The 25,607-nt window shown below is 44.4% G+C and overlaps 1 protein-coding gene and 1 long non-coding RNA gene across 3 annotated transcripts in view; one reads left to right on the top strand and one right to left on the bottom strand.

The window, feature by feature from the left end:
• PDE4B (phosphodiesterase 4B) overlaps positions 1-25,607 on the bottom strand; it is a 622,771-nt gene that overhangs the window by 366,229 nt on the left and 230,935 nt on the right. The window lies entirely within an intron of this gene.
• The window catches only part of LOC143926625 (uncharacterized), a 128,260-nt gene continuing 121,818 nt past the window's right edge, over positions 19,166-25,607 (top strand). The window contains exons 1-2 of the long non-coding RNA XR_013262102.1: positions 19,166-19,251; positions 23,356-23,433. This is a non-coding gene — a long non-coding RNA (uncharacterized LOC143926625). The remainder of the gene's footprint in view (positions 19,252-23,355; positions 23,434-25,607) is intronic.

Consider the following 25,607-nt stretch of genomic DNA (forward strand, 5'->3'; position numbering starts at 1 on the left):
GCCGGACTCCTCCGCTAGCAAAAGAGCTACACACACATAGCGGAGGAGTCCGGCGAGAAGACCCCCGAAGACGGAAGACCCCCGGAGCTGTGCAATAAAATATTTTAACCCTGTGTTGTGTTTTTTTTTTGTACTTTTTTTCACAGGTGAATGGGTAGGGGTACATTGTACCCCATACTCATTCACATAGGGTGGGGGGCCGGTATCCGGGGGCCCCCTTATTAAAGGGGGCTCCCGGATTCCGATAAGCCCCCCGCCCGCAGACCCCGACAACCAACGGCCAGGGTTGTCGGGAAGAGGCCCTTGTCCTCATCAACATGGGGACAAGGTGCTTTGGGGTGGGGGGGCCGCACGCCCCCCCTCCCCCAAGGCACCCCCCCATGTTGAGGGCACGCGGCCTGGTACGGCTCAGGAGGGGGGGGGGCGCCCGCTCGTCCCCACCCCCTTTCCTGGCCGGCCGGGTAGCGTGCTCCGATAAGGGTCTGGTGTGGATCTGGGGGGGAACCCCACGCCGTTTTTTCGGCGTAGGGGGTTCCCCTTGGAATCCATACCAGACCTAAGGGCCTGGTATGCTCTCGGAGGGGGAACCCACGTCAAATTTTTTTTCAGAAATTTGGCATGGAGTTCCCCCCTTCAGAGCTCATTCTCTGATTGGCCACGGCAAAAGTCGCCTGGCCTGGGGAAACCTTTCTGGCTGTGAAAGCTTTTTGCATTCATTCAGCTAAATGCACGAACATTCTCCACAAAGTAGAGGCTAGAAAGCCTTTATGCGGTGACTCACCTCTCACTGTCTGGCAGCTCCGCTCGGGCTAAGGAACGGAGCTGCCTACGTCACTTCCGGGTTTCGTGAAGCAGCCGAAAGCCGGAAGTGACTGCCTGTCTAAGAGTGACAATGCTCCCGCCCGTAGAATCACAGTGATTTTACGGGCGGAAGCTAGTCGGCGTTCTGCTGTGCGCCGCAAGGCGGGTTTTTAACCCGCAAATGAAGCGCCATGAATGCAATCTTGTGATTGCATGGACGTGGCGCTTCTCATAGTGCACTGTGACCGGCGCCACAGTACACTATGTTAAATTGTTAAATGACATTTTTTTTTTTTTTTTTTAAATGTCTTAAAGGGCCCGTTTTTTTTTTTTACTTTTTTTTTAACTTTTTTTTTTTTTTTTTTTTTTTTTACTTTTTTTTTTTTTTTACACCTAGGGAGAGGGGGGGGCGGCGCCCGGGCGCCCCCTATGGGCGGGCCGCCACTGATCAGGACCACCTCTGAGTCCTCCCTTATTTCTGTGTCCCCATAAGAATCCCCCTTTACATCTGTGTCCACATCAGAATCCCCCTGTACATCTGTGTCCCCATCAGAGTGTCCCTTTACATCAGGATTCCCATTACAATCCCCCTTTACATCAGGATCCCCATCACAGCCCCCCTTACATCAGTGTCCCCATCAGAATCCCCCCTTACATCAGTGTTCCCATTACAGTTCCCTTTTATCTGCGTCCCCATCAGGGACCACCTTACATCAGAGTGCCCTCTTACAACAGGTCCCCCATCTGTGTCCCCATTAGAGCCCCCCCCCCTTATATCTTTGTCCCCATCAGAGACCACCTTACATAAGTGTGTCCATCAGAATCACCTTTCACATCAGTGTTCCCATCAGAATCTCCCCTTACATTATGGTCCTTATCAGTGTCCCCCTCACATCAGTGTCCCCATCAGAGTCCCCCTTACATCAGTGTTTCCATCAGAGTCCCCCTCACATCTATGTCCCCATTAGAGTCCCCCTTACATCAGTGTTTCCATCAGAGTCCTCTTTACATCAAGGTCCCCATCAGAGTCCCCCTTTACATTCATGTCCCCATCAAGCCCAATACATACTATCAGATTTTCTGCTGATTTTTTTCCTTTGGATTTACCAAAACCATATAATATGAGGTCAAACCTTAGAAGTTTTCATTTGTATGCAATTAGGCCGGTCCTTGCACTACATGGTTTTGGTAAATCTCAAAAATCTGCAGAAAATCTGATTGCGTGCATGGGGCTTTAAAGTTCCTCTTACATCAATTCACCATCAGAATCCCCTCTTACATCACTGTCCTCATTAGAATCCCCTCTTACATCACTGTCCTCATTAGAATCCCCTCTTACATCACTGTCCTCATCAGAATCCCCTCTTACATCCGTGTCTCAATCAGAGTGCCCCCTAGATCAGTGTCCCTATCAGAGTCTCCCATAGTGCTGTAGTTTAGCTTACATGGTGGGTAGCCCCCTGATTTTAGAAGAGGAGATCATAGGCAGCCTCTGTTGATCCTAATCCTCAACCAGTGAACATTGGGGATAGACCACTGACACAAGCTAGGGGCCAGATAAAATCTTGTAATGGGCCCGGGGGTGTAATATATGGAGACCCCCGCACTAAACAAAGAAGCAAATTTGCAGAGATTTTGTTCTGCTGGGAGGTCGGTCTGACCTTTCCTGACGTACACTTGCCATAATAATCTTTTCTGTAGAACAGAAGATGGCCATTTATGACACAGCGGGGGAGACATGGATTTTCCTTAGTAATAACAATTTAACATAGCACTTCCTTTCCATCTTATATCACAGGCAGCGGTTGCTAGGGACAAGCCGTTTTTTTCCTGCATATCTCTGCAAGTTTCCTCTAATAATTAAGGCTCGACTCTGCAAACAGCAGTTTAATATCCTGCTTGACGGAGGCCAGGTGCTGCTCTGAGCATATCTCAGCCTGATATGAAAAATTGGGAGTGTTTACGATTTGAAACATTACATCTGTGCCTGTCTTACAGTGATATACTGTATGTTCATTCATTACCTATTCGGTGTCTGCTTCCTGCTTAGTTATAATGCACAATGGTTACCCTTCAGGAAAGCCATAGACATTCAAGAGTTCTCTACACATTGGAGAAAAATCTTTTGTATAAATGATCTTTCCATTAACAATAGCGATCTTTCACACTAAGAAGGTTGTTCATTCACAAATTCACAAGCAGCAGCAAGGCCACATAATACTGAAACGATCGACTGTGTGCGATACTTTTTCCTCTTCTCCCTCCTGCCAGCATTTATCTGCTGTAGGAGGAAAATGCAGATCATTCCTGTAAATGCCACTGCCCTACTGACATCGTCCACTGCTCCACTGACACCGTCCACTGCCCTACTGACACCGTCCACTGCCCTACTGACACCGTCCACTGCTCCACTGACACCGTCCACTGCCCTACTGACACCGTCCACTGCCCTACTGACACCGTCCACTGCTCCACTGACACCGTCCACTGCTTCACTGACACCGTTCACTGCCCTACTGACACCGTCCACTGCTCCACTGACACCGTCCACTGCTCCACTGACACCGTCCACTGCTCCACTGACACCGTCCACTGCCCTACTGACACCATCCACTGCTCCACTGACACCGTCCACTGCTTCACTGACACCGTCCACTGCTCCACTGACACCGTCCACTGCCCTACTGACACCGTCCACTGCCCTACTGACACCGTCCACTGCCCTACTGACACCGTCCACTGCTCCACTGACACCGTCCACTGCTCCACTGACACCATCCACTGCTCCACTGACACCGTCCACTGCTCCACTGACACCATCCACTGCTCCACTGACACCGTCCACCGCTCTACTGACACTGTCCACTGCTCTACTGACACTGTCCACCACTTTACTGACACCGTCCACCGCCCTATTGACACCATCCACCGCTCTACCGACACCATCCACTGACACCATCCACTGCTCCACTGACACATCCACTGCTCCACTGACACGTCCACTGCTCTACTGACACCATCCACTGCTCCTCTGACACCATCCACTGCTCCTCTGACACCGTCCACTGCTCTCCTGACACCGTCCACTGCCCTACTGACACCGTCCACTGCCCTACTGACACCATCCACTGCCCTACAGACACCATCCACTGTTCTACAGACACCGTCCTCTGCCCTACTGACCCCTTCCACTGCTCTGACACCGTCCACTGTTCTAATGACTGACACTGTCCACTGCCCTTCTGACATGCCCACTGCCCTACTGACACCGTCCACTGCCCTACTGACACCCTCCACTGCCCTACTGACACCCTCCACTGCCCTACTGACACCGTCCACTGCCCTACTGACACCGTCCACTGCCCTACTGACACCGTCCACTGCCCTACCGACACCATCCACTGCTCTACTGACACCATCCACTGTTCTACTGACTGACATTGTCCACTGCCCTTCTGACATGTCCACTGCTCTACTGACACCGCCCACTGCCCTACTGATGCCATCCTCTGCCCTACTGATACCATCCATTGTTGTACTAACTGACACCATTCACTGTCCAACTGACATGTCCACTGCTCTACAGGCACCATCCTCTGCCCCACTGACACCATCCACTGTTCTACTGACACTGTCCACTGCCCCACCGACACCGTCCCTTGTTCTACTGACCCCATCCACTACCCTACAGACATGTTCACTGTTCTACTGACTGATACCATCCACTGCCCTACTGACATGTCCACTGCTCTACTGACACCATCCTCTGCCCTAATGATACCATCCACTGTTCTACTGACTGACACCATCCAATGTTCTCCTGACTGACACTGTCCACTGTCCTACAGACGTGCCCATTGTTCAAGAAACTGAAACTATCCACTACCCTACTGACGTGTCCACTGCTCTACAGACACCATCCTCTGCCCTACTGACACCGCATCCACTGCCCTACTGACACCGCCCCCTGTTCTACTGACTGACACCGTCCACTGCCCTACTGACATGTCCTCTGTTCTACCGACTGACACCATCCACTGCCCGGGCTACTGACATGTCCACTGCTCTACTGACATCATCCTCTACCCTACTGAAACCATCCACTGCCCTACTGACACTGTGCCCTGTTCCACTGACTGGCACCGTCCACTTTCCCTACTGACAGGTCCACTGTTTGTTCTACTGACTGACACTGTCCGCTGCACTTCTGACACCATCCTCTGCCCTACTGATACCGTCCTCTACCCTACTGACTGACACAGTCCATTGCCCTACCTACACCAACCTCTGCCCTACTGACACCATCCTCTGCCCTACTGATTGACACTGCCCACTGCCCTACATACATCAACCTCTGCCTTACTGACATGCCCACTGCTCTGCTGACACCGTCCACCGTCCTACTGACACCGTCCACTGCCCCGCTGACACCACCCACTGCCCTACTGACACCGTCCACTCCCCTACTGACACCAACCTCTGCCATACTGATTGATACTGTCCACTGCCCCACTGACACCAACCTCTGCCATACTGATTGATACTGTCCACTGCCCTACATACATCAACCTCTGGCCTAATGACACACCTACTGCTCTACTAACACCATCCACTGCCCTACTGACATGCCCACTGCTCTGCTGACACCATCCACTGCCCTACTGACACCGTCCACTGCCCTACTGACACCAACGTCTGCCATACTGATTGATACTGTCCACTGCCCTACATACATCAACCTCTGGCCTAATGACATGCCCACTACTCTGCTGACACCATCCACTGCCCCACTAAGACCGTCCTCTACCCTACTGACACCGTCCATTGCTATACTGATACCAACCACTGCCCTACTGACATGCCCACTGCTCTTTAATATATGGACTGTTACACATTTTTATCAAATTGTCAAATATTCATATAGCTAAGTATAATCTTTGCTATAAAATCACGTAGGCCACCTCACCTTTCAAATTCCATAATTAAAATTTCCATACAATGGATAAGGCGGATCAAACATCACAATAAAATTATATATGAAATTGATAACTAAGCCGGAATTTGTTAAAAAAAACAACCAAAAAAAACCTGTATGACAAACACTGTCCATCATCCATAACTGACACATTTATTTTATTTGTTTCCCTAGATGCTTTTTTTTTTTCTTTTTTTTCTCTTTTTTTTTTTGAGAGGGGGGTTGGGTTTGCGGAATAATCTGAAACCATTTTCATTAAAAATAAATGATCATGTCAGAGGTTTTTTTGAAAACCTTTGTGCCTGTGTATGAATTATATATATTTTTAATTATTTCATTAGCACTTGAAGTGAGCTTGTCCATACGAAAATATAAAAGTTGCCATTGCAGCTTCCTTTCCAGTTTCATGGGTCAATTTACATAAAATCCAGATACATTTCCTTTCTTGGAATCGACCTCATTCACTCTCATTTTTCAGCATGCATCTGAAGTTTCTGAAGTCTCTCTGCACGCTGTGGGCGAATTCTGATGTATGCAAATGAGGATTTTAGGTTAAAGCCTAATTTGCATGTGGTAAGGAGCAAGTGGAATTAAGTAAGAAAGGTCTTTCATGGGAATGAGCCGCAGATTACTTCTAAAATGAATGATTTGTTGTGTGAAAACAGAAAATGTTATAGAACCCTTCAAACCAGTGCATGTTCGCTATATTATGCATTGCATTAAAATTCAAATTCATTCAACACATGACAGCAGACAAAAGAAAAGTCTTCTTTATTTTTTTAATAGTGCCCACCCTCCACAAGTCCTTGTATTATTTTAGTAGTCCCATCATCCACAAGTCCCTGTATTATTTTAAAAGTACCCACCGTCTACAAGTCCCTGTATTATTTTAATAGTGCCCACCCTCCACAAGTCCCTGTATTATTTTAATAGTGCCCACCATCCACAAGTCCTGTATTATTTAAATAGTGCTCATCTTCCACAAGTCCCTGTATTATTTTAATAGGGCCCACCCGCCACAAGTCCCTGCATTATTTTAATAGTGTCCATCCTCCACAAGTCCCTGTATTATTTTAATAGTGCCCACCCTCCACAAGTTCCTGTATTATTTTAATAGTGCCCACCCTACACAAGTCCCTGTATTATTTTAATAGTGCCCACCCTACACAAGTCCCTGTATTATTTTAATAGTGCCACACTCCACAAGTCCCTGTATTATTTTAATAGTGTCCACCCTCCACAAGTCCCTGTATTATTTTAATAGAGTCCACCCTCCACAAGTCCCTGTATTATTTTAATAGTGCCCACCCTACACAAGTCCCTGTATTATTTTAATAGTGCCCACACTCCACAGGTCCCTGTATTATTTTAATAGTTTCCACCCTCCACTAGTCCCTGTATTATTGTAATAGTGCTTACCTTCCCCAAGTCCCTGTATTATTTTAATAGGGCCCACCCTCCACAAGTCCCTGTATTATTTTAATAGTGCTCACCATCCACAACATGCGTATTGCAGGTACGGGTGCGTTGGCACCTATTGTAGTTGTGCATTGAAGTTGATGTCATTCTAAATTAACAGCACCCCAATGCACCTACCCAGGGTAGAAGGGGGACTAAAAAGGATCAATATTAGAAAATGCCCTATTAACTGAGTAGTAATATATGAGAATGTGGTCAGGACTTGGATTTCTCATTGAAAACATCCAGATGCCAGGCAAATGGCTGAATAAATGTGATCTGTTGAATGCTCATCTTCTAATCAATTACCAGTGGTAAAGAAAACAGAGATTGGTATGTAAACCAGTAAAGTGTGCTAATACTGTTTTCCAATTTTTTAATTTGCAAGTTAAAATGTTTATATAAAGCCAAAACTTTTTATTTTATTTTTAGTTTTGGATAGAGTAGAAAATAGTTAAAAACCCAGGTGTTTGGTTTTGGTTTGCCATGAGGTTTTTGTATCTCATTTGGAAAAATGTGGAGAGAGAGAGTGCCAAGTCACAAAAAATCCAATGCATTTCAATACACCCCCTTCATCAGAGCTTGGATGCTGATAGCGAAAAATATTGGACAATACATGGTATTATAAAGGCTATTCAGCACCTAAACATTTTGGATTTTTCTTATGACTTCTTGTCGTGTGAAATAAAGCTTTACTGAACTTATACTATGGGGTGGATATTGAAGAGCACCCAGTACAAAAGTTGAAAGGTCAAAACCAACGCGTTTCAGGGGCAATGCCTCTCCCTTCCTCAGGGCTAGAGTACGGAGAAGTGGAATTTGACATAACTAATATATCTATAGCTATATTCTATAGATATATATTGTGGCACGTTGAGGACATGCCACTGTGTGATACAGCAGTTTGGGTCAGGTTTTGGAGAAAACAGGCCCAATATTGGCACAGGTATGTGCTGTTCTTTTAGGAAATACCAGATGGGAGGTCAGAGCTCCACCCTCCTGAAGGAGTCAGTGGTGCACATCTGCACCAGGCTGTCCAGGACAGGACAGGCCAAGAAGCCGAGAGACAGGGTCTCACTCAGGATCAGAGGTGCCACAAGCCAGAGGCCCAAGTTTAAGAGATAGTCCATGAGGGACCGAGCAGCTAAGAAGCTTCAAAGAAAGACACAGAGCTGAGGAGCAGTGTCTGTGCACGAACACTGGGACGTGTTTGATGATCAGGAGGACCAAAAAGGTACTACTGGTCAGGAGGATCACGAGGTACTGATTGGAGCAGTAAAGCTGCCAGAAGGCTGAATGATATGTTTATGTGTATGGACTGGGGCACCTCTGATCCTGGGTGAGACCCTGTCTCTCGGCTTTTTGGCCTGTCCTGTCCTGGACAGCCTGGTGCAGACATACACACAGTATATCATAAGAAATATACAGGAATGTGACATTAAAAACTCATCTATATTTCTAATGAGTTATATATTTTATGAATATTTTTATGAGTTTATGTCACATTCCTCTTTTCAGTACTGCTGTATATTTCTATATAATGTATATTATATATATTTTTGTATTCATTGTGTCACATTCTGCTTTTCTGTACTTTAGCCCTGAGGAAAGGGAGATATTTCCCCAGAAATGTGTTGACTTTATCTGATATCTTTGTTCAATAAACACTTTTGTGACATGAACTTTTGTACTGGACGCTCATCAATACTCATCCCGGAGTTTTGTCATCCACTGAGTGTTTTCCCGAGAGACCATCAGAGAGGTAGCAGACCAAGGTCCAGTTGCATGGCACCTTCCCTTCACATCAGCCCCTGTGACGGAGGACTGATTCCTATGATATATCCAACAATTTGAACACCTAATTTCTATTAGCCTAGTGCTGTCATACCTACACATCAGCTATTATAGACTTGTATAAGAAAATGAATTATTCCCGCGCTACCTGTGGCTATAGGGATGAGTATAATAGCTGGCGCAAACACCCAATTGGTCAACCAAAACCAACACAATGAATAGAGTAAAAATCGCTCTAGGTAGAGCTCTAGGTAGAAACTACAATTTCATCAGGGAAACCTGATGAAGTCACGTGACCGTGATGCTACGTGTTGGAACAGATAGGCACAGGGAGCGACATCAGGTTGCGAGCTCGTGGTGCTGTGTTTGTTTTTATATGTTTTAATGCGAGTACCAAACGGGCTGTTTTCCTTTAATTAATTCAAATTTCAACATACTTCACGATCTGGGCCCCCCCTTTCTTTCCTTTTATACACCGGGATTGGACCCGGAAACCTTCCCCTGTTTTTTCCATGCATTGCTGAGCTGCACAGACGAGAAACCACCAGCTATCTACTACAGGAAGGCAGAACAAAACTCTGGATAGCCGCACACCGGAAAAAGACTTAATATCCTGTGTTTTTATTGAAAGTCGTGGGTCACATCACATCAAATATTCCACAGCAAAGGAATTTTTGTACCCTTTTCCTTTGCTGTGGAATATTTGACGTGACCCACGACTTTCAATAAAACACAAGATTTTAAGTCTTTTTCCGGTGTGCGGCTATCCAGAGTTTTGTTCTGCCTACCTGCCTATTGTGCATGTATCAGCCAGCACCTGGGGCTCGTTAATAGGAAGAAGAGCTTTTGCCCTGGAGGGCTATCTTGGAGCGGTGGTTCCCTTTTTCTATCTACTACAGGAGCCTGGATTTCGTTGGATGCTATTTTTCTTTCACTATGTTACCTTACAGCGGTAAGTAAGGGGCTAACTGGAGCAGCACTTCACAGCTTCAGTCTATATCTATCTATATGGACACTATCCTCTTGGAGCACTTTTAAATTCACTTAAAGAGTTTTTTATTTGGACAATTTTAATTGCGTGCACTTTATCTACTCAATCTGAAGATTATACAGTGGTGAGAAAAAGTGTTTGCCCCCTTCCTCATTTCCTGTTCCTTTGCATGTTTGTCACACTTAAGTGTTTCGGAACATCAAACCAATTTAAACAATAGTCAAGGACAACACAAGTAAACACAAAATGCAATTTGTAAATGAAGGTGTTTATTATTAAAGGTGAAAAAAAATCCAAACCATCATGGCCCTGTGTGAAAAGGCCCTGTGTTTGCCACTTTTATCATTTGCACTTTATGTATTAGAATGTATCTAGGTCATTTACGTTATTGTTTGATTAGAATTTAGGACTTGATCTCAGGTGCGTCCACCTTTTATCTACTTTGATTTGACAAGACTTTTTATATATCAGTGTTATTTTAGTTTCTACCTAGAGCGCAACACCAATTATTGATTTTTACTCTATTATAGACTTGTACTATTACTATACTACTCTCTCCACATTCCTAATGCCGCGTACACACGACCCGAATTTCCGAGGGACTATGTCCAACGGTCTTTCCGACTGACTTTCGGCGGAGTTCCGATGGACTTTGCGAATGAACGGACTTGTCCACACACAATCACACCAAAGTCTGACGGATTCAAACGTGATGACGTAAAGACCGGACTAGAATAAGGAAGTTCATAGCCAGTAGCCAATAGCTGCCCTAGCGTCAGTTTTTGTCCATCGGACTAGCATACACACGAACGGATTTCTCGGTCCAGCGGAGTTCCGGTGGGAAAATTTAAAACATGTTCTATTTCTAAAATCCGCTGGATTTTTGGCAATCAAAGGTCGGATGGAGCCCACACGCGATCGAATTGTCCGACGGACTCGTTCCGTTGGACCTTTGCTGTCAAAAAGTCCGGTCGTGTGTACGTGGCATTAGACCAGTTGTCATCAACTCCTGTCCTCAGGGCCCACTAACAGGCCAGGTTTGCAAGATAACCAAACTACATCACAGGTGATATCATTTGCTGCTCAGTGGTTGCAGTATTCTAGTCTGCGTCTCCCCAAGGTAATACATAAAACCTGGCCGTTAGTAGATCCTGAGGACAGGGTTGATGACCACTGCCTTAGACTACTCCAGAGACCACCATTGATACCACGTGTGACAGAGAGCCACCTCTAAAATTTTGATCTAAAGCCCTATCCATTCATGTTTTGGGTTCAGCGCACCTATTGTTGAACCACTGGGGAAACCCCCCCCCCCCCCCCCCAAACCATTTCTGTCCTCCAGGCACAACAGGAAGTAGAAGGAAATCACTCAAAAATAATGGAAATTCCCTTTTAGAAAGTCACCACAAATGGTGTCCCTGTTAGAAGATTTTCCTTCTCTTCTTGGTTTGGTCAAATTTTGTGATTTTCATTCACAGGCATTTAAACCTATGATTTAAAAAAAAAATTGGCTTTGCATACTTTAAATGGTAATGCAGCCTATTGCATAACAATGTTTATGATGTCCGCCATATCTCTTCCTTGCGCTAACCACTGCAGCCTTCTGCAAACCGTTGCGCCCATGACTCGTTTAACAAATCAGCTTAATGTGCAGTTCCATCCAACACCGGCCCCTCCCCCACATGCGCCCAGAATGGCGAACACCTGCTGGGAAGTAATTTGTTGCTTGGCTCAAGTACCGCAACAACCACTCACAATTAACAAAAAAAAAAAAAAGAAGAAAAAAAATCCAAGATCACACAATTTGATATCTAATTTTACTGGCGTCTTTTCTCCTGAATGGAGATTTACTTTAATTTCTCATAAGACTCAAACCCCCCCCCCCCCCCCGCTGGCAAAAGCAATATCTTCTGCACTCAGAAAGCAGCACCCAAGCTGTGATTAGGTTGTTGTTCAAAGAACTCTGAATAGATGTGCATAATGCCTTCCCCATCTCCAGGCCCTGACCCAACTACGTCTGCTGCAAGAAAGCTATGCCAGTATTTTCCCTGCATTTCACAAATGTAGATTTGGCGAGCCAGCCGGAGCCAGCGGCTCCCAAACTAGAAATTTTAGGGACACGTGCCACTGACATCATCCACTGCAAGGAGTGTCAGAGGCTGGGGAACTGCATGGAACTTCCACTTCAAGCACTCTTTGCCCACTTACATGCCACATTTGGCATGTAATTTTGGGGGGGGGGGAGAAGGGGCTTTGTTAGGAATGGGACTTCCTGTCCCACCTCCTCCTTGCGCCCAGGGACCGCCAAGGCAACTCCTCCTTTGGCCTTAGGCGGCACCTCCCTCTAGGCGATCTCCTGTGACAGGTCCCAGGAGATCGCCTATCCACTCAGGGAGTGCAGCACAACTCGCGCATGCCCGGCCGTGAAGCCGAAAGCTGTCACGGCCGGGTGCCCAGAGTGGCAATAGAGGCAATGGCGGAGAGGAGGGGGAGAGGAGCGACACTCCATTCGGCCGCATCGCTGGACCGTGGAACAGGTAAGTGTCTGTTTATTAAAAGTCAGCAACTTCACTTTTTGTAGCTGCTGACTTTTAATACGCCTGGAACTCCACTTTAAGTGCAAGTAAACACAAAAGTGCAGCACTTATGATTAAATACAACAAAATTATACAGTGCAAACAAAGTGTCCGTGCTGAGATGGAATTCAGAATCCAACATGCGTGAACATATGGCAATTAAAAAAAAATAAATAAAAAAAAAAGACCCAAATTAAAATATCACAAGTGACTAATGATCCTGTTGTGACACAAATCATAGGTGCATCCCAAAGAAAATAAGCTTCCAGATTCAAGTCCATATATCACCATGTGAGTCACCTCAGTGCATACGAAATGGGGGCTTTACCAGACTACGGGGACCCTCATAAAGAGAAGAAGGCATTTATACACGTGCATAAGAGTCACAGGACATCCCATCCGGCCATTGCAGTTATGGCAACATGGTATGGGTCCTCAGATATCCTAGTATGTAGTATTGGGCATTGAGGCTCCATACACCGATATTACCATGAAAAAGAAAGGGCACTCTCCATAGTGCGAATCAGTAAAAAAAAAAAGCAGCAACATTTATTAACCACTTCAGCCCCGAAAGGATTTACCCCTTTCCTGACCAAGCCATTTTTTGCGATACAGTACTGCATTGCTTGAAATGACAATTGCGCGGTCATGCGACGTTGTACCCAAACAAAATTGATGTCCTTTTTTTATAACAAATAGATCTTTCTTTTGGTGGTATTTGATCACCTCTGCGGGTTTTTTTTTTGTTTTGTTTTTGCGCTACAAACAAAGGAAGAGCACCAATTTTGAAAAAAACACAATATTTTTTACTTTTTGCTATAATTAATATCCCAAAATTAAAAAAAAAAAATCTTTATCAGTTTAGGGCGATATGTATTCTTCTACATATTTTTGGTTAAAAAAAAAAATCGCAATAAGCGTATATTGATTGGTTTGCACAAAAGTTATATCGTCTACAAAATAGGGGATAGATTTATGGTATTTTTATTATTATTATTTTTTTTTTACTAATAATGGCAGCGATCTTTGGTTTTTATCGAGACTGCGACATGGCGGCGGACAGATCGGACACTTTTGATAAATTTTTGGGACTGTTGACATTTATACAGCGATCAGTGCTATAAAGATGCACTGATTGCTGTATAAATGTCACTGGCAGGGAAGGGGTTAACACTAGGTGGCGATCAAGGGGTTAAATGTGTTCCCTTACTGTGTGTTCTAACTGTGGGAGGATGGGACTGACTTGGGGAGGAGACTGATTGTTGTTTCTATATACTAGGAACACACGATCTGTCTCCTTTCCCCTGACAGGACATGGATATGTGTGTTCACACACACAAATCCCCGTTCTTGCTCTGTCAGGAGCGATCGTGTGTACCCGGCGGAGATCGTTGTCGCAGGACAAGTGCATCGCCTCCTTAGGGACATTTACCGGCCCCTTCCTTGTCTTAATTAATAGAATTAGTAATAAGTACCGATCAGTGACTCTTTTTTTTAACTATGCTTCAGTTTATGAATGAACGGAAAGCTTTGTACAGAGCTTTTCCTGTTCATTCATTCTGTGCAGCCAAAGCCGCAGAGAAAGGGACTGATGAAACTGTCCTCAGTCTCATTCTCTGTCTCAAAAGTGAGACATCAGGGGTCTATGTTTAGATATTTCACCAAAACCTCCCAATAGGGGTTCAAAAAAATATGTAAAAAAATAATAAACACTAAAATTGTAAAAATAAGTTTAAAAAAATGGTAAAAAAATTAAAAACTACTGACACCAGTGGTGGAACTACCAGGTCGCAAAGGTGGCATTCTGCCACCCTGAGGGGGGGGTGCCCTATGATCACAGGAAGGTGGCAGGACCATAATAAAGGGTCAAATAATGGTAGTAAACGACCAGAGATCAGTCTCTGGTATACACACTTGAATCTACCTCAAATTTGCATACGCTATACAGAAACCTTTGCGTGCTTGCATTGTTCTTTCCTACAAAAATACAGTAAAATAAAATGGTAAAAAAAATTATAAAAAAAATACAGCAACAAAAATTTTAAAATGACTGACACCAGTGGTGGAACTACCAGGTTCTCATTTACGACAAACAAAAACGGCAGAAAGGTGTCCCACAGTTTGAGTAAAGGGCCCTGGGATGGTAAAATAAAATTGTAAAAAAAAATAATAAAAAAATAAAGCAAAAAAAAAAAAAAAACACTGACACCAGTGGCGGAACTACCAGGGTCGCATTTACGACTGGTCTCTGGCATTCCTCCACTGCTGGGGGACCCGAAGATGGCAGGAAGGTGCCCCACAATGGGAGTAAAGGGCCCTGGGATGGTAAAATAAAATGGAAAAAAAATAATAAAAAAATAAAGCATCAAAAATAAAAAATAAATAAAAAAACACTGACACCAGTGTCAGAACTACCAGGGTCGCATTTTCGACTGGTCTCTGGCATTCCTCCACTGCTGGGGGACCCAAAGACGACAGGAAGGTGCCCCACAATGGGAGTAAAGGGCCCTGGGATGGTAAAATAAAATGGTAAAAAAAAAAATTTTTTTTAAATAAAGCAACAAAAATAAAAAAAACACTGACACCAGTGGTGGAACTACATAAAATGGTAAAAAAATAATTAAAAAATAAAGCAACAAAAAAAAAAAAAACATACACCAGTGGCGGAACTACCGGGGTCGTATTTACGTCTCTGGCATTCTTCCACTGCTGGGGGACCCGAAGATGGCAGGAAGGTGCCCCACAATGGGAGTAAAGGGCCCTGGGATGAAAAATAAATAATAAAAAAATAAAGCAACAAAAAAAAACAAAAAAAAAACACTGACACCAGTGGCGGAACTACCAGGGACGCATTTATGACTGGTCTCTGGCATTCCTCCACTGCTAGGGGACCCGAAGACGGCAGGAAGGTGCCCCACAATGGGAATAAAGGGCCCTGGGATCAGTGGAAAGGGCCCCCCCCTGGTTGGGGGCCAGGGGGCCCCTTCATGGTTTCTTGTACCGGTCTAGTTATGCCTTTGGCTGCAACTCCCGCACCGTAATGCACAATTTGTACACGTTTTACATGCTTTTTCTCTTTTTGTTACCCGATATCCTCCCTACCCTTAATTATAGACATGTAACTCAAAGCATACTAATTAAAATGTATATTGTATTTTTAGCGCACTTTAGTGAGTTTTCAATGTGCTGTGACAATGTGTTAAAGCGTGTATTTCCAGAATCATATTTTTTTGAAGCTGCAACTGCGCTGTACTATATAGTTCAATGTGAAGGGTTTCATAGGATATGTTCCCTGCGGTTTATAGGCAATGTCAATGTGCGTTGTAGCACTGTTGCAATGCACTGGTGTGAAGGGTCCGGAATGGCATTTCAGCGCGTCTTTCGCTGGTGTACCATCTGAGTGCTTCCCAACTCGCCCCATTGGCTCCTGCGAACACAGAAAATCTGCCTGTTGTTACGAGCGCATGCACACAAAACAGATTGCAAGATGCTTTCCCTGCATCAAATCTGTCATTTTGGCAGCTTTCCTTCATTAGGGAAAAAAAATAAACACAAATATGAGCGTAGCGCGCTCGTGACTTTCCAGAACGAAACTCGAAAACAACCTTTTTTTTTTTTTATTTTAGGAAGGAAAAAAAAAAAAACAAGGTACAAAATCTTCCCCTGGGGAATTTTCACAAGACGTTTTTGCTTTTGTGTTGCAATCTGATTTTCTCCATGGGAAGCGGCTCTGCAAAAAATTAATAAACGGCTTGGCGTGTTTCTCGTATTTTCTCGCATTCAAAGTGGGATCCCCTGTATGTATTTGGGGAACCTGGAGAGGGGGGAACAAGCGCGCGTGCGTTTCAGCAGCGCTGAGATAAATATTGTCACGCGGAGGGAACTGAGCCGTGCCGTGCCTTGTTTCCATGAGAACACAAAGGAATAAGTGCCGATAGACAATGGTGCAATCAGCCCAGCGCTGGCATTTATTGATTGGCAGGTGTCACTGGGTGTAATGGGCTGTTATTAAAAGACGCCCGGCTTGCGGGGGCTGCCATCGAAGACCTTCTAAAAATACCAGCTTCCTGGCTGTGGCTGGCTGCAATACAGTAGCAGCAGGAAAGTGAATTAAGAGGCGGATACCTTGCATTGGCTGACAATATATTTTGTCATGGTCATCCTGTGTCTCAGTTGGTGATACCAGGACTGGAGAAATGCGTGGAATACGAAAAAATCAGATAAGACATTTCCATAGCTCCCAACTGTCCCTGATTTTAAGGGACTGTCCCTGATTTCGAGGGACTATCCCTGATTTTGAGGGACTGTCCCTGATTTCAAGGGACTGTTCCTGATTTCAAGGGACTGTTCCTGATTTCGAGAGACTGTCCCTGATTTCAAGGGACTATCCCTGATTTCGAGGGACTGTCCCTGATTTCAAGGGACTATCCCTGATTTCGAGAGACTTTCCCTGATTTCAAGGGACTGTCCCTGATTTCAAGGGACTATCCCTGATTTCGAGGGACTGTCCCTGATTTCAAGGGACTATCCCTGATTTCGAGAGACTGTCCCTGATTTCAAGGGACTATCCCTGATTTCGAGAGACTGTCCCTGATTTCAAGGGACTATCCCTGATTTCGAGGGACTATCTCTGATTTGGAACAGAGTATCCCTCTGTCTCCCTTTTCTTCCCATTTGCCCTCATTTTGGTCTGAATTATATCTTTGTATATAAAATGCACTACTTAGCTATCCAAAAGTGTTTCCCAGTGCTAAACATTTTATCCAATTTCTAAATTCCTGCATTTGTCAATTTCAAATGCCAATATAAAGGAATAATAGTGGTAATTATAATTCTCCTGTAAGTGTCGCGTGGCAAGGGGGTGTGTCCTATGCCTACATATGTTCGCTAATAGGTGTCCCTCGTTCCCATCTCAAAAAGTTGGGAGGTATGCATTTCTCAAGGGCTGGTCCAAGTCACAAGTCTTTCCTTCTCTCTTCTGGCAGCAGCGATGGGCGGACCCTACCACTGCAGTGGACTGCACCATTTTTTGCGGTAGTCCCAGTGGGTGTGTCCAGGGCAGCCTAGGCTTAGAGAGGAAGCACATAAAATGAAGCCAGGGCAAGAACAAGGGGTGGGCAGGAGGGACAGCTGCCTTGGGCACTGTGGTATCATGTGAGGCTGGGGGGGAGGCTGTGAGGATATTGGGAGCGAATTGTGCTAGGAGGGGAGTTTTTTTCGTTGGGGGGAGATATTTGTGCAAGGGGGGAAATGTTTTTTGGGTTGGAGGATTTGTACTAGGAGGGGGGATTGGTGGGAATTTGTGCTGGGAGGGGGGATTTAGATTCTGGAGGGGGGGTTGTAAAGGGTGTACCCAGAGGGGACATTTGAGGGGTAGAAGATTCGTGCTAGGAGGGGTGATTTTCTTTGGTGGGGGGAATTTGTGTTGGGGGGAGGATTTGTGCTGGAAGGGAGGATTTCTGCAAGTGGTAGATTTGTACTTGAAGGAGAAGGAATTAGGGCATTGGTGCCCAAACGCTGTATTGCGGGTTCCCAATCCGCCATCCCCGAGCATCAGTGGGAAGATTCAAGCTGGCGCTAGAGGAAGCGGAGCCAATGTTTCCTGTATAGCGCCAGCTTCTGTCTCAGGCGGAGTGATTCAAATGTGCTCCGCCTGTAACAGTTCCCAGTGGGATACAGGAAGCATAGGCTCTGCTTTCTACTGCAACTGTATGCTTCCTCTAGCGCTGCTCCTGTCCCACTAATGGCAGGTATAGGGGATCAAGAACCAGCCACCAGTACCCAGAAATACCAGCCAGAAGTACCCAATAATACCCACAAGTACCCAGAAGTACCACCCATCAGTACCCAGAAGTACCAGCCACCAGTACCCAATAATACACACCAGTACCCAGAAGAACCAGCCAGCAGTAACAAAAAGTACCCACCAGTACACAGAAGTACCAGCCAGCAGTACCCACCAGTACCCAGAAGTACCAGCCATCACCACCCACCAATACCCAGAAGCACCACCCACCAGTACCCAAAAGTACCCACAATTACCACCCACCAGTACCCACCCAGACGTACCAGCCAGCAGTAACCACAATGTAGTTCCAGACTGGATGAGTATTACAGCAAAAAAAAAGTGGTAGTAAATATCTGAAATAAAAGCTAATGTAAAAAAAAAGAAAAGTGTTAGTAAACAGAAAAAAGGTAAGCTTATAATAAATCTTACAATGAATATCTACTAAATATGTGCCATTTACCAGATATTTACATTGGCTCTAGATGACGTCACTGTGCTGCGATGGTGATTTCCATGCCATGCGCATGCATAGGAGTAATATTATCACAGCCTGGCCATTCAAACAACTGAAGAACACGAACACCTGGAAGGAAGACCATGTGAAGATCGAAGCAACAAGAGCAATGACCCCCCCCCCAACTCTGGGTTTGTAAAGTGTATTTATATCATTTGTGGCTACTGAGGTATATATTTAACCCCTTTCCGCCGACCGCCTCCTGGCCCTTTAAGGGTACTACAAATCGGGAGGCGAAGGCGGGCCTACAGGTCATGTGACCGCTGTCATTGCCTGTCACAACAGTCACATGATTAGAAAGCTCCCGATCGCTAGCATGCATTGGCTACCATGCTGGGAGCGTGCACTCAGTAGGTAAGTTGTTTTAACAGGGCCGCATATATGCAACCACCTTAGGCGGGTGGGTGCCTGGGCACACCCTAATCCAGGGCTGGGACAAGGGGTGGGTAGAATTCCTTCTATTATAACCCTGACAGGAGTGGTGACAGCAGCATCACTACTTCTGTCAGCCCAGGACGGGAAGCGGCGAGGAGAGAGTCGGGAGGCTGTGCTCTTTCTCCCATTCCTTCTCCTATGCTCGCACATAATGAAGGGTTGGGGGGGGGGGGGGGCGCAATTTGGCACCTTTTCCCTGGAGGCGAGATATTCTTGTCCCGGCACTGCCATAATCACTATGTATGGTGCTGATTGCCCATACTACCTGGGCTTCCCCCCATGTTGCGCCTTCCCCACCTGCAGTGCTGATGGCTTGCTTCCCTCCTCTCCTTTTTCCCTTTCCCCCCAGATGCTGTGGGGGATGTTTCAGAATGGAAAGCAGGGGAAGGGGCTAGTCAATATGTAATTTAACAGCCCTTTCCTTTTATAAAAGAACACAGTGAACACACTCGCTCAATGTGTCCATTCATAACCAAATAATAGTAAACTCTTTACTATGCTTCAATTTGTGATTGCACAGGAAGCTGCTCAGCACAGAGCACTTCTCATTCATTCACTGTCCAGTGCAGCTGAGGCTGCAGAGAAAGGCATGTGTGTTTGAGCTTTGGGGTGCGCACCCTAATGCAATAGGCTGCACACACCAATGGCGGCTGTTCGGCGTTAGGGCCACATATATGTGTGCGGCCGGTGTCAAGGGATTACAATAACATTTTTGTGCCTGGAATTTAGCTTTAAAGTGGTTGTATACCCACATTTTTAACTTTTACTTACAGGAAAGCCTATAATAAGGCTTACCTGTAGGTAAAAAAAATATCTCCTAAACCTGTACGGTTTAGGAGATATTCCCCTCGGTATGCGCCGCTGACTGCAGCGGCGCATGCGCACAAGGGGTTTCTCGCCGTCAAAATCCGGCAGCGGCCGAGCGGCCGGACTGAAATCTCCCGCGCGCATGCGCGGGAGTGACGATATCGCGGCTCTGGCCACTCACAGCGCCGGAGCCGTGATACCCGGAAGAAACGCCGAGGGAGCATGTCAGCTCCCTCGGCGTGGATCGGGCCAGATGTCGGGGCCTCGTTCTAAGGTAAGTATTTCATAATGAGCTAGTATGCGGTGCATACTAGCTCATTATGCCTTTTGCTTTGCAGGTTTAAAAAAAAAAATAGAAAAAAATAAAAATAAAAAATGTGCGGGTTTACTACCGCTTTAAATGGTTTTGTGTTCTCTGTATAATTTGTTGGCACTGTAATAAAGATAATGAATACTATAACATACATTTCATTGTTTGTAAAAGTCTGCAGGGCATGCTGGGACTTGTGATCCCTAAGCAGTTGGGGTAATTGACCTTGCCCTATGCAGACAGTGGCAAGCTTGGTAAGGTTTTGGGTTAACCCATTGCTGGGAATGTATTTCACGTTGTTGGCGGATGCATCTTGTATTAAAGCTGCTCCGTTCTCAAAAGCGATTGTGATTACGGGTGCGAAGAGCGAGGATTTATATACAAAACAGGTGCGAGGTGTCATTTATACAGCCTTCCCATTCATTTACACGGCGGCTATAAGAGAACCACATTTTCATACCGTTTTGTAAATCGGGTCATTAATGTCAAGCTGCACAATTACAAATATTGATAGTAAAACAAACGCCTTTCTCTGAATGGAGAGCTTATAATCATCTGTCCTAAGTCATTTGGAAAGGATGCAATTGCAGCCTCTCACTGCAGATCTCGTGTTCTCAAGAGGAGAACTCGGGGCCACAAGTACAACCAATCAGGGAAAGGCAAGTGCCACCCAAGAGTGGCGGCAATTACCGTATGCTAAAACCAGAAAAAACAGATACTATCATAAGTGGAATTCTGGAGAAGATTGTCAGCGCAGAGGTGTGAGGATTTGGAGTGGGAGATCCTGCGGTAGGATGAGGTGAGTGTACAAAACGGAACAGTTTGGTGACGATTGTGTGTATTGTATGGATGGGTTCAGGTGAAAGTGGGAGTTTCCAGTGCAAGTATCTTCCCACCGAAGAATAGATAGTCTCAAGGGCAAAGAATCCTGGTCTAGGATAGAAAGCAAAGGATGAATATACAGGGATGGTTACTAGTAGGGTTAGTATTAATGGTATAATAATAAGGGTTACAGGGAAGGAAGTTTTTAGTATTATAAGGTGGACCAGTGTTGGGACTACAAGAAGTGTTGGGGCTACAAGAAGGGTTATTGCTAGGGCTACACAAAGGGTTATGTTTAGGGATATAAGAAGGGTTAGCGCTACAAGAAGGGTTATTGTTAGGGATAAGAGAAGGGTTACTGTTAGGCATACAAGAAGGGTTATTGTTAGGGATACAAAAAGGGTTAGGGATAAAAGAAGGGTTATTGTTAGGTATACAAGAAAGGTTAGGGCTACAAGAAGGGTTATTGGTAGGGTTACAAAAAGGGTTATTGTTAAGGCTACGAGAAGGGTTATTGTTGGGGCTACAAGAAGGGTTATTGTTAGGGATACAAGAAGGGTTATTGTTAGGGTTACATGAAGGGTTATTGCTGAAAAAATTGAGTTGGCTTTACTTGAACCTATGGTCTATAAACTGGAAAAATCGAATTGGTTTTACTTAAAAGTATAGTTCCAGACAAGTTAAGGTATGCATTCCTAACTTAAAACACTATGGTTTTAAGGTTATTGTTGGGGCTTCAAGAAGGGTTATGGTTGGGACTACAAGAAGGGTTATTGGGGCTACAAGAATGGCTATTGTTAGTGCTATAAGAAGTGTTATTGGTAGGGTTACAAAAAAGTTTATTGTTAAGGCTACAAGAAGGGTTATTGTTGGGGCTACAAGAAGGATTATTCTTAGGGATACAAGAAGGGTTATTGTTGGGGCTTTAAGAAAGGTTATTGTTGGGGCTACAAGAAGGGTTATTGTTGGGGTTACAAAAATGGTTATTGTTAGGACTACAAGAAGGGTTATTGGTAGGGATACAAGAAGGGTTAGGGCTACAAGAAGGGTTATTGGTAGGGTTACAAAAGGGGTTATTGTTAAGGCTACAAGAAGGGTTATTGTTGGGGCTACAAGAAGAGTTATTGTTAGGGATACAAGATGGGTCAGGGCTACAAGAAGGGTTATTGTTAGGTATACAAGAAAGGTTAGGGCTACAAGAAGGGTTATTGGTAGGGTTACAAAAAGGGTTATTGTTAAGGCTACGAGAAGGGTTATTGTTGGGGCTACAATAAGGGTTATTGTTAGGGATACAAGAAGGGTTATTGTTAGGGTTACAAGAAGGGTTATTGCTGGAAAAATTGAGTTGGCTTTACTTGAACCTATGGTCTATAAACTGGAAATACTGAGTTGGCTTTACTTGAACCTATGGTCTATAAACTGGAAAAATCGAATTGGTTTTACTTAAAAGTATAGTTCCAGACAAGTTAAGGGATGCATTCCTAACTTAAAACACTATGGTTTTAAGGTTATTGTTGGGGCTTCAAGAAGGGTTATTGTTAGGGATACAAGAAGGGTTATTGTTAGTATTATAAGGTGGATCAGTGTTGGGACTACAAGAAGTGTTGGGGCTACAAGAAGGGTTATTGTTAGGGATAAAAGAAGGGTTAGGGATACAAGAAGGGTTACTGTTAGGGCTACAAGAAGGGTCATTACTACACTGATAAAAATGATTCTGCTGGCTTGTAATTTCAACATAAAAATTTTATAATTTTCAACATAAAAATAAATATTAACTCATTTTCTTTGATATTTTAAGTACCGTACTTAATTTTCATTAGTTGTTAAAACACACCTTTTACATTTACAAAAATAATGATTAATATTGTTTACTCTAGACAAAACTTTTAAAGGTATGTGCATTACCATATTCTAATTGAGTTACATTTACTTAAAAAAATGATCTTTTCATTTGACTGAAATTGCGGGACACATATGTTTGCCAAACATGCAACCGCATGAGTTTTGATTCTGTATATTTTAAAGAGTTTGACGTCTTTTTGGAACTTTGAAAGCTTGCTCAAGGCAGTTCCCATACGTTTCAGGTCCATCAGGACAAAAGTGCGCCACCAGTAACAAGAATTTTTCCAAGTCACTACAAAGCCATGCAATTCCATTGAAAGGTAAGAGTGAACATTGAACAAATTATCGTTCACGTGCTTTAAAAGTTGCTTAACATACCATCCAAAATGTTTATTTTATTTGCAGATTAATATATGTATGATAAATGGACATACGTCCGTTGTATACACCTATTGCGGCAACTCACTTGTGCGCACGCAAATAAAGATAGCATTAGTTTGCACTGCATCTGTGCCGATTTGTGCTGCAAAAACGAACGTATGTACTGGTTTGGTTTCAGAGATATTGCACATTAGGGTTGATGAAACCTCTCCCGCTTTTTCCCACGAAAAAAAAAATTCTGTTTGTTTGGTTTTTGAGATATTGGACATTCAGCGTTAGATTATGTAACCTAAAGCCCCGCCCTCTTTGCACTATGTTATTACATTTCAAAACTAAATATACCATATTTATGCTGCATTGGCAGGAATAACAAGCATATTATTATAGTGTATAATATATTGGTATAGCGTATTTTTTTCATATAGCACTCTCATTTTGTATCAGAAAGAATGATTATGGTACTCATTTATGCTTTTAGCCCTAGCTACTCTGAAAACCTAAAATATACCTTTGAAGTTTTTCAGAATATCTTTTTAGAGCTAGATGTGGGGAATCTATCTTCAAAAGTTTACACTTTAACCGCTTGCCGGTCAGCCACAGTCATTATACTGCGTCAGGTCGGCTCTCCTGCGCAAACCGGCGTAGGAGTACATCGATCTTTGCACAGGAGATAGCAGGCGTGCGCGCCCACCATGTGCTGTGGGAACATGGCTGCGGGTCCGGCAGACCCGATGTCCGCCGGTGACCCACGATTGTGGTATACAGAGGCAGAACGGGGATCTGCCCATGCAAACAAGGCGATTCCCCGTTATGTCAGAGATCTTCTATTCCCAGTGATCGAGAACAGCTATCTCTGTCATGTCCCTGATAGCCCACCCCCCCCCCTACAGTTAGAACACACCCAGGGAACACACTTAACCCCTTGATCACCCCCTAGTGTTAACTCCTTCCCTGCCAGTGTCATTTATACATTGATCAGTTAATTTTTTTTGCCACTGACCAATGTAATAATGTCAATGGTCCCCAAAAAGTGTGATTTGGGGTCAGATTTGTCCGCTGCAATCCCGCATGTTGCAGTCCTGCAATATTATTGTATTTTGTTTTATACATTTGGAAAATAAGTTTTACCAGCTTATAAAAATTGAGTAAGTTACAAGTTAATATCACTTAAAACTATGTAGCTAAGTAAACAAGTAATAGGGCAGCACAGTGGTGTAGTGGTTAGCACAAATCCCGACCATGACACTACCTGCCTGGAGTTTGCATGTTCTACCCTGCGCCTGCATAGGTTTCCTCCCACACTCCAAAGACATGCTGGTAGGGAAATTGGCTCCTATGTAAATTGGCCCTAGTATGTGTATGTATGAATGTGAGTTAGGGATCTTAGATTGAAAGCTCGTTGAATGCAGGGACTGGTGTGAATGTACAACAGTTAATGTATGTGTTCCTACCTTAAACCTTTCTAGAAACTAGAAAGATTGAGTTGGCTTTACTTGAACCTATGGTCTATAAACTGGAAAAATTTAGTTGGCTTTTCTTAAACCTATGGTCTATAAACTGGAAAAATTGAGTTGGCTTTTCTTAAACCTATGGTCTATAAACTGGAAAAATTGAATCTGCTTTATTTGAAGCTTTGGTCTATAAACTGGAAAAATGATGTTGGCTTTACTTAAAACTATAGTTATGGTTATTGGGAGGATCAGTTTTAGGGTTATAATATGTGCTAGCATTGGGGGTTACAGGAAAGGTCATTTTTAAAATGACAGGATGAGTCAGTGTTAGGGTAACAGGAAGGGTCAATGTTAGGGTTATGGAAAAGGTTAGGCTTACTGGAAAGGTCAGTGTTAGGCTTAGTGCGAGAGTCAGTGTTAGGGTTATTGGGATGGTCAGGGTTAGGGTTACAGGGAGGGTCAGGGTTTAGGTTATGGGGAAGGTCAGTTTTGTAAGTTAGTGGGAGTGTCAGTAGGAGGGTCAATGTTAGGGTTACAGAAAGGGGCAGTGTTGGGGTTACAGGGAGGGTCAGTGTTTGAGCTAGTAGGAAGACCAATGTTAGGTTTACGTTCAGCGTGAATGTTTCAACATTGCATGCAAATTCGTTTTTTGTTCATAAAAC

Source organism: Lithobates pipiens, unplaced genomic scaffold (genome assembly GCF_037356315.1).
Source record: "Lithobates pipiens isolate NorthernLeopardFrog02 unplaced genomic scaffold, aLitPip1_a1.2 Scaffold_23, whole genome shotgun sequence".
Lineage (NCBI taxonomy): Eukaryota > Metazoa > Chordata > Amphibia > Anura > Ranidae > Lithobates > Lithobates pipiens.